Here is a 13113-nt window from a genome sequence, read left to right as displayed (position 1 = left end):
CTGTCCTTAAAAGAAAAGGAAAAAGAGGTCTTTTTTTTTTTTTCCTCTCTGTCCCCGGGGCTTCACGCACCAGTCTAGCGAGGTCTATCTCTTGCCAGTGAAACCAGCTCTCCTCGATACGCTGGCTTGCTGTATTAAATGGCCACTGAGACACTTAACCTGCTGGACTGCCTTTCTGCAGACACCTGCCCGAGCAGCAGACTAAACAAACAGGGATTCTCAACCACACAAAACTTGGCCCCTTTCAGCAGGGCTCCCATCTGTTAAAAAGCCATTGTCTGAGAAAGTGTTCAGCTAGCTGGGGAGGTAGGGCTATAGTGCATTGAGCTGCCCTGCTCCCCATAAAAGTCCTCTTTAGCATTTTCTTTTCACCCCTGATTCCATTGCCTGATTTATTCATTGGTTTCACCTCCTCTCCCCTCCCCCTGTGGTTCATAAGGAGGGCCTCGTTGTCTTCTGTACCGCGGGGGTCATGTCTTTTCAGTCACCAGGACAATACCCACTGCTGGCATCTGCTTCCAGATCCAATCAGCCATATTGTGATCACATCCTGCCAGAGAATTGTTCCTTCTTTTGCTCGGCTTTGTTGCCAATTTCATGCCATGTATTGCTCCATGTTTTGTGCTTCATGAAGCTGTCACTCGCATAAAAGTGGCCTGACCAGGGTCGTAGTAAAAGGGGTGGGAATGAAACATCCACCAAAACGTTGAGCAGGCCACCCACCGGCCACATGCGCACGCAGGCGGGCAGGCACACCGCCGTACGGCAACCCGCGCAGCGTCCCGCCGCTGCGGCCGCTCGCACCAAGCAGTGGAGCCGCAGCGGGGAGTCGTGCAGCTGGGTCCCCGGTACAGCACAAGCGCGCAGCGCTCCCGACAGCTCTGGGGCACCTCTGTGCTCTTGTGTCACAGCAGCTCTGCTCGGCCCCAGGCATGCAAGATGGAATTAAAAACAGATCTGAGATATGAGTGGGTGTCAGAGGGGAGAAAAATACCTGTTAAAAAAAAAATAAAAATCTCGTGGGCGAGTTTGTATCAGCGACACCTGTCTGCAGCCTCATTTCCACCCTGAAATGTCTTCTAGAAGTTACCCTGAGGTCTGTTAGGAATTGTGACTATCCTCTTCGGTTTGGGCTTGGATTTAGTTTGCTGCAGACCGAGTGTTAGGCACAAACCCAAACCTCTAAGAAGGATAAGTTGGGCCAGCTCTGTGAAAACAGAAGCATACCTGCTCAAAGGCTGAGAAGTTGGCCTGATATCCCCCGCAGCGGTATTATTACTTCCCTTGCAAAATACTGTGAAGTTAACAGAAGTGAATTTTGTGTTTGTTTCAATGTAAGGAGATGGGCAGCAAAAGGCTCTCTGTTTTGTGCCTGGGTCTGGATTTCTCTTTGCACATTTCATTTGTCATGGGTGGTTTTTGTGATCTGACAGATTGATTCTGTGTTGCGTCCCCTCCATTTGCTGAGCACTTGCAGGGTTTCTCAGGGTTTCCGGCCCGCCTGCTGGAGCAGCCAGGAGACCTTGGGGAAGGGGCTTGTCCGTTGCAGAATACAAAGTAAGTCCAAGCAGGGTCAGGGGACTTCTCCCCTCTCTTTCTGGGGGGAGCCAATTCACCGGTCCCTTTCTTTTGGCTCACTGCTGTCGCTTCCATTCACATTGGGTACCACCTTCCCATGCTAATAACCCAATCACAATCAATAGAGCTGTTCATGGAAGGCCAAGAAAGGAGAGGGATATGCCTGCCCGTCTCTTGCTTTGCGCCGCGGTGTTTGACAAGTGGGCCGGGGAGCTGGGGTAAACCCGCGCTTCCCATGAGGAACACCCCGTACCCGCAGCACTGCGCTCCCCCCGGCCAAAAGCTTGCTCCTGCCCCAGCCTGCTTCTCCTGGGCCACTTCGTACAGGGCGCAACCATGCCGACATGGTCCAGGGCTGGCTTCGGAGGAGGAACACAGCCTGAACCTCTGCCAAGGAAATCAGCGGGAAATGGGTGTAAGGTGTTAAGGGAGAAGTTTATTCCCCTTGCATTTCTCCTGTGGAAGTAGTGCTGCTAAGGTAAAGCCTTGCGGGCTCTGAAAATTTGAGGACAACTTCAAAATCCTGGGCCCTCCCCTCACATTTCTTGTCGGCAAGAATGCCGTGGGAGGGAGGGGAGCCCGGCGAAGCTGCCGGGGCTGGGTGGCACAGGCCTGGTGTGAGGGAGCCTGCCCTCTCCTCTGGGCACCCATCGTTTATTCTGCGGTAACCGCTGGTACTTGCATTTAGGAGCGACATTGACCTCGCAGCGAGAGCAGGGGGTGAGAGACAGCTTTGTGTGTGTGTGTTTGTGTGTGTGCGCTATGTGCATGCATGCATGTGTTAAACAATTTCATGGACATCTGTCATGCACAGTTAACTTTGCATTGCTGCATTTTAAGTTGTAGGCCCGGGCTTGGCCGTCAGTGATAAAGTAGCTGGCAGTTTTCAAAAAGCCACTGGATAACAGAGCATGAATCATAAAACACACTACTGTGTAGCAATATCCAAGTTCATTCAGCGCAATGAAACCATGCAGAGGACCTTTATTCCCAGCTAATTATGTGGAAACGCCTAAGACAATAAAGCATCTGGTGGTCTTTCTTCCCCATTTCAATTTTTCTCAATATTGTGACAGGGGAAGGCATTGTGCCTTTCCCAGGGTAGTTGCTGTGAAGAGGAGTAAAAGCAAGGGTCAGGGAAGAGCAAATAGATGAATTTATAACTTTCTTTTTATTTATTCCTTTGCCATTGTTTCTCTGGATACTCTTCCTTTAGGGCTGTATTTTCAAACCACTATTCTCACTGCACTCTGCCTGAATACTTTTTTTTTTTTAATGCCACCCAAACTGCCAGCCCCTCTGTGTTTGCTGTTTTTTTTCTCTTCTCTTCCTCAGATGCATCCAAGATTTGAAATTCAAGTCTGTGATCTCCAATGAAAGCCTAGGTATTAAAAAAAAAAGTGAATAGAGAAGCCTAAAACTAAGCAGTGTTTGGCTGAACAGGGAGAGAAAGGGTTCAGTTTGGAGAGTGTTTCTGGGTTGTTTGGGGGGGTCCTGTAACAGCAGCTCTGCAACTCCTTCAGGCACTTTTTCTGTGTATAAAAAGCAGATAAATATGCTAATCCAATAATGAACACTTAGCAAAATTAAAATAATGTCATAGCAAATTATTTTTGTATCACAAATTATTTCTAGGCTGTGGACTGACACCCTTTAAAGGATCTCTCCCTTGGCTCTCAGGCTACTACTGTTCTCATAAGTGGGTTTTCAGAAAACTCCTAATTCTTTATTTCAGAACAAAGCACATGAGCTTCATTTTCCCCTTAACACCCTCCTTCATCAGACTATAGAGCACTGTTTTTCTTTTTACACTAAGGCTCTGAGGACAAAAGCGAATGAATGAACTGGCTTCAGATTACGCTAAGCTGTGGAAGCGGGGGTGTGTGTAGATTTCACGAAAAAAAGTATTTCCCTTGTTGCTAGTGAGGTGTCTGGTTAAAAGTCATACCTTGCAAGGATTAAAACCGATTTTTTTTTTTATTTGAATCCTGCTAGTTACTGACAAAAGCTGCAAGAAGAGTCCAATTTGAATCTTTGCTAGGATTTCAGCTGCTTTGAGTTGATGTGGTGGAGCTCCCTGCAGATGGAGTGCCCAGTCTGAAACAGTAAATGATAGCAAGCAGGTGCTCTGGGAGGCAGCTTATCCCACACCAGGACTGGCATTTCAAACAGACGAGGAGGTGAAGAAGCTTGAAAACTCAGCATAGACTCTCTTCCTTTTATTTAATATATATATATATATTTTGCTCTGCATTGTTAATGAAGAAACAGCATCCTGGTGTTAGACAACTGTAAAGGAAAGAAAAAATGAAACCAGAAAGAGAGAAAGGAAAACCGTTTCCAAATTTGCTTAGTATGTGGTGGATCTCCCCTCCAGAGTAAATACTTCACATGATTTTAGACTGTACCGTCTCTTCTGGGGATTCTCAGCTGCTACAGTGCTATTGGAGGACTTTGCAGCAATTTAGCCTCAAAACACATGCACAAGTGTTTTTCATTCTCATTCTTTAAGTAGTTGCAATTTGCGCAGCACAGAATGGGGCTCAGCTTGACTGTGAAAAAATCAACCCTAGGGAAGGGGTTGTGCTAGCAGAGACCAAAAATACCAGGACAAGCAGACACAAGAATATTTGGATAAGCAAGATTTGTACATACTAGGGAGTGAGGGAAAGTAGGAAAGTGCCAGAGATGAGCTCCTGAAAGAGCACATGCAAGGCAGCGTGTGGAGTTAGGAGGAAGCAGGAATAACTGAGAGGAAGTGTAGCTGATGGGTGCGGCTCAAGGCTGAATTTCCGCCACCAAGATAGCAAAGAAAAGTTAAGCTATCTTTGTGGGAGCGTATTCCTAGCACCTGAAAAGAACTGACGACATCAAAACTGACACTTCTGGGAGATGTTTTAAACAGTATTTAAATTTTAAGTAGCAGTCTTGGGTCAGAGGGTGCTGTAGGGTAGCTAAAATTGTCAATGCATTGAGCGCCGCACTCAAATTTCTACCACTGATCCTCTGCATTAAGTGTATGTCAAATCACTCTGTCCTTTACTGCTTTTTAGGTTTTCAGTCAACGAAACAATAATTACAGCCCCAGCTTTGAGATCTAACAGTGAATGTTATCATTAATTTGTTTCTAATATTTCAGTTGTTCTGCTCAGTGAAAGAGTGTGTGATTGACAAATATGTAGTCCTGTTATTAAGCTGTCTCTCCTTCACACATAGCACCTGCCCAAAACGAGACTCGAAACGAGAAGCATAGAGAGACAGAAAATAGGAGAAGGAAAGGGAAACAAAAAGCGGAAGCAGGAGGAAACAAGCAGAAATAAACGTGTGAACTGCAGCGGTGCAGCCAAACCAGGCGTCGTCTTCATCTCAGGAATCCAGGTAAACATCAGCCATTTCGTTTGCTCCACTCCACTCTTCCAAGTCACAGTAGTGGACTGTTGGTAAGGCCACACATCCACATGATATCTGTCTTTTATATGTTAGTCAGGGCAAGCACCTGCACAAGAACAAAGTTTTGTAGTTTACCAAAAGGCAAAAATAAAATAATTTTATATTAATATCTTCAATAAAATATTCAGTATTGCCTTTCATCGTAAGGTTAACGGTGAATGCTTTATAGCCTTGTATGCATATAAAGCTGTACAAACTGTAGTCAAGAAATGTCTGTGAACAGATGATTGGAAAAAGCAAAAAAAAAAGTAAATTTGTTGAGAGTTGACCATATGCAAATAAGCATGGACAAGAAAGCAAAGGAAAATTGTTATCTACCAAAATACTACATCTCAAACTGTTACAGTAATATCTTGGGATAGCTAGAATTTCGTGACTGGGTGCAGCATGGTGGAGTGCGTGTACCCAAAAAGGTCACATTTCCCACTTGTGCTGTGGAAAAATGTCCACAAACGCCTGTGTTATGTTAGAAGAATACCAGCGCTTCAGGAGCGTGTAACAGATGCGTGCTCAAAAATGCTGGTGTGTGCTCAGAAATGTTTTCCTGACATGCTAGAACTGTGAATCGCGTATCAGGAGGCTGTGGCTGCAGGAGACAATTGTGCACTGAAAGATGCTGTTGCACCCAGTTTTGTACGGTTTCAGGAGCACGCTGTAGGGGAATGCGTTCCTGCTAACAAACCCATTACAACCTCCCTGGAGGACTGCATCCTAAATGTGTTTCTGTGCTTATCTTCCCAGTGCCTCTCTGAACAGTTAAAGGTTTCAGTTCATTCATCCTTTCCTTTTGTCTTCTGATCCACATCCTTCCCAGAGAGCAATCACTATTAATTAGTATATAATATTTTGTCACACAGATCATGATACTAATTGCAGTCCCTGCCCGGGAGGCTCAGGTGTAAGAACCCGTTTGTTTGCTGCAGTTATCCTCAGGTGATTGTTTCAGTGCTGTGTATTTATAAGGCTTTTTGAAGCTGTACCAAAGGGAAATGAAACCTCCCCAAACCTGAGCCAAATGACATTATCTTCTTTCAGTGGGCTGAAGAAGGCAGGTTAGTCTTAATTATTTATGACTGAATGTGTAGAATGCCCCTCTGGTGATTACACACATCTCATTTCCACAGGCAGCCCACTGACAGGCAGTATCACACGTGCTCTCATTAACAGCTACACGGTGCTGGATTCACCTACACCGTGTTACAAGGCAAAGATTCACGTCAGAGTTCACTCCTCCGTAGCACTGGGCAAGTAAATGGCAATGCGGCAATGGGAAATCTGATGAATATCTGCAGTTTGGATATAAAATAGACTGAGATTTCCTACAGATGGGATGGTCCCGCTCTCACTAGCACCTGCTTTCTCCTATGCAGTTGTTTTGGAGCAGTATTAGGGACAGAAGATAGAAAAAGCATCTGCTTCAAGGCTCGTCAAAGCTTCCAGACCTAAACCAATCTTTCCTTTTCCCTTTCATAGCCTACATTTTTAATGCTGGACAGCATTTAAAGGTGTTAGCCCTGCTATCTTTTATAGAAGTGGAAAGGGAGATGGCCATACAACAGAACTGAGATTCTTCATCAGTGCAACGTACACAAAAGAGAACATGGCCCAACATCACACCACTGGGAAAACACACTAAAAATTCAGATGCCTCTTTGTGAGCGTGGCAGACACAGCCCAAGTCACCGTCACTGCCTGGAGTGCTGGTGGGCACACAGAGCAGAACACTGGTCTGCCCTCCCAGGGAGGTCTTCATCCTCAGTTGGCTGATTCAGCAACATGTCCTCTGCAAATTCAGTGGGGAGAAATGGGGGACCTAGCAGGGGCAAATGAGAGCTAGACAATTCAGATATCAACTTTTGCTCCCCAGTACGCAGTATTAAGATGCTAAAAAGATGGGTCACTTCGCATGTACCCAACTGTGGGCCTTGCAGCTATTTCACTTCCAGTCTTTCGGCTGCAGTTATTTTCAGCGCTGGTTCAGTTGGCAGTAAAACATAAATGCTATCAGTGTGCTTTTCACCTACCCCCTGACTGGTTAGCACTTGAATTATGCCTGGCGATACGAAGTCTGCAAATGCTCCATTTCATTATTACTTTGATTTTGGCACCCTGCAGAGCCTGAGCAGCCTTCCGTTAATCTGCAGAAATCCACCTTGTTCTGGAGGCCACTGAAACAGGACCATCAGATTCCTGAAACGGTGTCTCAAGCGTGTGGTTAACCTCAGGTCACAAGGTAAATTTATAGGAGGGGTTTCAGATCTGCAAGGCTTATAAAGACACTACCAGAGGCCAGCAGCTCCTGCACTCCTACCGACAGTGGGAAGTGGGCATTTCTAAAAGCCCGGTAGTTTTCAGGTAATTTGCTGTAATTGGCAGCTTATGGATAACTTGCATGCTTCCTCCTTCTACTAATTTGCCAAAAGGAGGCAAAGCCATCTGAAATGTATTGTGTGTGGTCCTCTACTAAATAAACATGCTGTGGTCAAAAAATAAGGTCAAACCTATATGAAGTGGATATTGTGTTTTGGAGACAATTAGAATTATAAAAGGATCTTAAGCCTTCAGAAAGTGTCCTGGTGTGCTGGGAGGGCACACTCATGTTAGTATAACATCCAGAGACTTTGTAAACGTATTGTGGAAAATAACTCCATGAATTCTTAAGTGTTTGAAGTTAGTTGGTAGAGATTTCTGTTGGCTTTTTTTAAGGCTACAAAACTGTGGTAGTTCCTTCTCCCTTTTGGAGGACTTCCGGTGAGGTTCCTGTGCAGACTAGCACAGCTGTAGAAATTTTGAAAGAAGCTTGCTATCATCTCAGCAGACAGGCTCCTGGCACAGATGAGTTAGCACAGCTATCATCTAAGATGTGATCTAGTTGACATGGACATCAAAAAAGAACAGCTAACACTTTCTGTGAATGATCGACTAAAAAGAAATAATGATGTTTAAGCAGTTTCCCAAGTTTGGACATTTGTAAAGCAACTCACTATTTTGGTTATTGCTCTTGTATTCTTGCTCTGTGTTAACTTGCTTGATTCCACCTTAATGCTTTGTTTGTTTTTCTCCAGGCTTCAACAACTCTGCTGGATGCTACTCTTCTGTTTAGAAATGGGATTCCATACTGCATCAACCCTGTGATCCTGCTGCTCATGTGCTACTTGTGACTGGAGATATAAATATGTCTTCAATCCAGCATTTTATTTACAAGGAAATTGGGCCAAATTCGTCTCCTGTGAACTGAAAAAAAAATCCCTCTAGACTGTTTGGGGAAAAAAGGAGTGAAAAAAGGTTCCACATTTTTTACATTACTGTATCTTTTGCTCACAGTTTTGGAAAAAAGCAATCTGTGTGCCATGAAATCAAAGTAAGGGGGGAAAAAAAAGCCACTTAAGCATCTTTTCTGTGCAGCAGTGAGAAAACTCTGTCCTTGTCCCAGACAGCACAATGTGTGCACAGATGGAGGGCAGCGTGGCCTGATACCATGGTCCTTTGTTAAGCAAAAACTCCATCAGCTCCTGGGCCAAAACCCAACCACCAGTGAGGCAGATTTCCAATGGCAAGCAGTAGGAATGCAGGTGACAAAGACCTTGGCAGAGTCGGGCACTAGCTGACGGCATTTTCGGGTTGCTCGGGTGCAGATACAGTGCCAGGAGAGGCGGCTGATGCCATACGGAACTGCACTGGTGGATGCTGACAGCCTCCAAGTGCTCAGCCACGCCTTGTGAACAGCAGTCTGCCTCTGGGTCATGGACCAGCAATGACAGTGATACTTAGCAGCAGTAATAGTTAGCCCTGCTTTTTGTCCCAGCTGTGAGAAAGGAGGTGAGGTGAGTACAGCCACTGCTGCCCGCAGCTCTGGCTGCCCCAGGGGTCAGGCAGGAGCATTCTGTTGGGTGCCTGGGGAGGTCTCACATGCAGTGCTGTCAGGCCAGGCAGCCCAAACCCAGACCTTCTGTCCAGCACCCACAGAGGGTTGGACGATGGCTGGGGATGAGAAAGCAGAGCAACTCCAAGAAAGAAGGCAATGGCAGCATGAGGTCTCAGTTTTATTTACATTATCCACATCCACTTGGTCTGTGTCACGTCCTCTAGATTTTATTACACCTCCATGCACAGGGGCATCAGAATTTAGGCAAGTATTTTGCTTTATCCTATTAACTGGGAAAGGGCTTACCTTTTGCAGCAGAAAACACACAAGTCAACAAACCAGAAGACCTGGTTAAATGGCCCACACTGTACAGTTGGGCTTATGATAAACTCTTGGAAAGGAGAACCCATTGTTGCTTTCACATTTAAAAAGCAATAGCAGTAGTCCATGAACCAAATCCAGATCTGCTGGCCAAGTGTTAAATCGTAAGATCCTGTACCAGAAGACCTGTGTCCCCCAGGCCTGAAAAGTGAGATTTTCCCTGGCAACGTAAGCCAGAAACTGCTGTGCTGCATCACCATCCCACAGCAGGCTCACAGCAGCGTTCAGTCTTCTCTGTTCTCCCAGACGCTTCCCCATCCCTGCTCTGCCTTCTCTCTTCCAGAAGAGCAGTGACTTGACCTGCAGGTGACATTTGGGCAAGCAAAGGTGGGGCAGTGGCCTCCATGCCAGCAACCACCCAGCTGGTGCTCGTGGTGAGCTAATGGACCAGCAAGGGGCCGCCTCTGGGGGCAGGTGCTGCCCACCTGCTCATCATGGGTACCTGGTCTGCCTGGCTGCTCCAGGAGGTTATTTCAGCAGTGCTCCTCACCTCAGCAGGGTTTGGGTGTTATGGTGAGGACCTTAGGGTGTGAAGGCCTCCAAGTCCTGTGCTCCTTTTGGGAATCCAGCTTTGGGGCGCTGACTGGCCTGCAGGGGACCTGGGCTGGAGTCTCCAGCTGTGGTGAGGCTCCTCTGATAGAGGTGGCCCTGCTCCGGCTTTCTTCTTCTCCCAGCAAGATAACAAACTGTAAGTGGGGGTGGGCATGGGGGGTGGCACACCAATGGAGCGTGAATTGGTCGCGTGTGGGCTGTTCCGGCCCGGCTTCTGATGGCTTGTGCCTATTGTGTGCAGCACAACCTGCTTTTTGCTGTCTGAGCAGGAGCTGGAGTGGCTGTGGGTGGAGGAGTGGGGTTGATGGACTCCTCTGCAAGCTCATGGGTGAGGGCGCAGAGCTCTGTGCTGCTTTGCCCCACTGTCCCCAGGTGAGCCCTGGGACTAGGGTCTTCATGCCACACGGTGGTCTGTAGCACTGATAGACTTGTTTATGTTGGGATGGCTGTGAGCATTGAGTTCCCCCAAGTGTCTCAGCTGACATAACAGCCCACATATAATTGCAATGCATTGCTCTCACATTTCTCTCATGTCTTCATTCTCTGCTGCTTAACCTCTTCACCCTCGCCCTCGTCCTTGCCTTCTTAAGGCTCGTCTCCTGCTGCTCTGCTGTTAGAAATCACTCAGCTCCCACTCTGTCAGTTGCTTATTGCTAAATCACTTCCTTTATTTTACTTCTCGGATTCCTCCCCTCGTAAAGCAACGTATCTCTCTCTGTGTGTTCTTGTGTTACCTTTTTCCTCTTGCTGTTCACCTGACAATATTTCTGTCAGAAGTTTGGGGATTTTTTAATGATCCCCTCTGTGTTATCTCTTGTAGCAGGTTTTGCGTGGTGCTTTTATGTTGTCTAAACATTGTCTTTGCTCTTCTTCCCCTTCGTCACGTTTTGCAGTCCTGATAAATTGTTCAGAGAACGCTGCTTGTTTCAAAGCATGTTTTCACCCAAGTCCCCTCTAATAGCGGAATGTGCCTTCCATTTCCTCTTAGGAGTGGTATTGGAACAAGAAGTACATTAAATGGACCCGCATAACCCATGAGTAACTCCCGCCAGTAGGGCTGTATGGCAGGCGAAGGTAACGCGAGCAAGTCTTGGCACTTCAGCATCTTAGCGTCCTGTCTTTTGCCAGCTGCGCTTTTTGCAATGAGCATAACTGGGTGGAAAAGGAGACTCCCCTTCATCTGGAAGGGAAGAGGGCACATCCCTTGTCTCTCTGTAGCATGGCCCTCACTGTACAGGGGAGCTAGGATGCTGTGCCGCTCACAGGGGCCCTGAGCATGCAGAGGGGTGGCACGCTCAAGCTGCCCACAGCAGTGCTTTGTAGCGGTGTATTGCATCGTGCGTGGTTTCTTCTGTGCCGCCTTGTAACGTGTGTATTGATGTTGGGTGTGGAGCCTGGTTGGCTTCAGTTGTAGGGAAAATGTTGGGAGAGAGGGAGTTCCTGCCCCATGGAGCCGAGGTTTGAGAGTGCCTGGGCTCCCCTCTAGGGTAAAGCCCCAGCAGAGGGCTCTGCACAAACCTCGTGGGTGTGTGGGGCCGTGGCAGTGAACACGGCCGTGCATAAAAGCACGGAGTCTGCCGAGCACGGATCTCCCTTGCTGCCGTACCGGGTACGTGCGGGATCCGGCAGTGCTGATTTCCCCTTCCCTCCCTGATGCCAGAGCCGGTGCACACAGGCGGTGGTGCCCGCTGCCCTGGTGCTGGGGCGCTCCTGCTGGCACACGCTGCTCCCCGCAGCCCTGCGGGTGTGCTGGGGCACGGGGTAGTGGTGGGAGGCAGGCCTGGGACAGGGAGCCTTGTGTCCGGTGCATCGCTGTTCTCCGAGTGCCTGCCGCACCACGGAAACTGTTCTTGAAGAGCCCTCCATTTACCCTCTCCCCTAATTAAATGTGGACTTCATTAATGTAAATTGGGGGTTTAATGCTCTTGTTGAAATTCTGAAGAAAGTGCTGTGGCCTTGCGAAATGCTTAAGCATCATTGCAAATTAGATTAGGGACCAAGAAAGGCAGTAAAATTAGAATGATAATGGTTGATGTGGCTTCCTGACAGGCGTGACTATTCGGGGATCAATGGGATGGAGAACAATTTCCCCCAGCCTAAAGCGAAAGGCAGGGACAGACGTCAGCCTACAGATGTGGTTTGGAGGCTCCTTCACTTAGTTTAATTTGGTAAATGCTGGGGGCCTAGAGGCTCTTGGCCAGCCCCACAAGCCGAGAATGCATCGCGACGTTCTTTTGCTTGCTGACAGAAGATGGGACTGGCCCCATGTGCATTTCAGGGGCTCGGGGGGGGGACAAGGGCGCGTGTGGCTGCAGGAGGTGGGCATGGGGCCCCCCTGCTCCGGGGGGGACGCAGCAGAGCCCTGGTCCGGGCCCGCCGCGCTGCTGGGTAACTCGGGCTGTTGGCGGAGGAATTCGGGCTCAAACCATGTGTGTGCTTTTCACTGCTGCTCCGTGCTCCTGCCGGCTCTTTGTTTATTGCGCTCCTTGGCGGGTTTGCCCTGCTGCGTCTGCAGAGAAAAAGCAGCCAGGATATGGAAATTGTGCTCCGCTTGGCCCTTCCGAGAGCCTGAGCTGGAGCTTGCTTTTTAATCCCCCTGCTAGGTAGGTAATTGTACTTAATGACGTGGAAAACAAGTTCAACAGGCAGAAAGCGTGGCTTGGAGACTCGTCTGTGTTTGTGCGAGGAAGAGGCAGGAGGAGAGAACCCTTGGTGAGGGCTGCGTTACTGTAAGCATCCAGACGGAAGAAGAACGGGAACATACGTGTTGAGGGAAGGCTGGTGCCGCAGAACCCAATCGAGCCCCACGAGGAGGTGCTGGGGGCTGCACCGAAGGTGCCCGTTGGCAGTGCTGCCTGGGTCACTCTGGCAGCAGAGGCCTGCCCTGTGCCACCAGCACCGTGTCCCGTGTTGCCCGCACCCGAGTGGGTCAGCGTGCTGCAGGGCTGTGGGCTGGCAGAGCGCTGGGCCCCTTCAGGGCACGGCCCTGGGGGGCTCCCCGGGGCGGCCGTGCCAGCAGCCATGGGGAGCCCTGCGGAGCCTGCCAGGCCACTGCCTTGCTCAAGCTACTGCGACTGGTCTTCCAATTTCATTAGCACTAAATTCACCTTTACAGAAATTTAATTTTTAAAAACTGCTCGACTTGGCAAGGGCACCAGCTAAAAGATCAAGTTACTGTTTGTAAATGCCAGATATGAATTAATTCTGCAGTGCACTTGTCCTGACTTTATGAAAACCTATCCCAAATATTGACTCTTTTTTTTCCTTTTTTACGCAAAACTTTTTTT

Source organism: Anser anser (assembly GCF_964211835.1).
Source record: "Anser anser genome assembly, chromosome: 4".
Lineage (NCBI taxonomy): Eukaryota > Metazoa > Chordata > Aves > Anseriformes > Anatidae > Anser > Anser anser.
Note: the sequence above shows the minus strand (reverse complement) of the source record.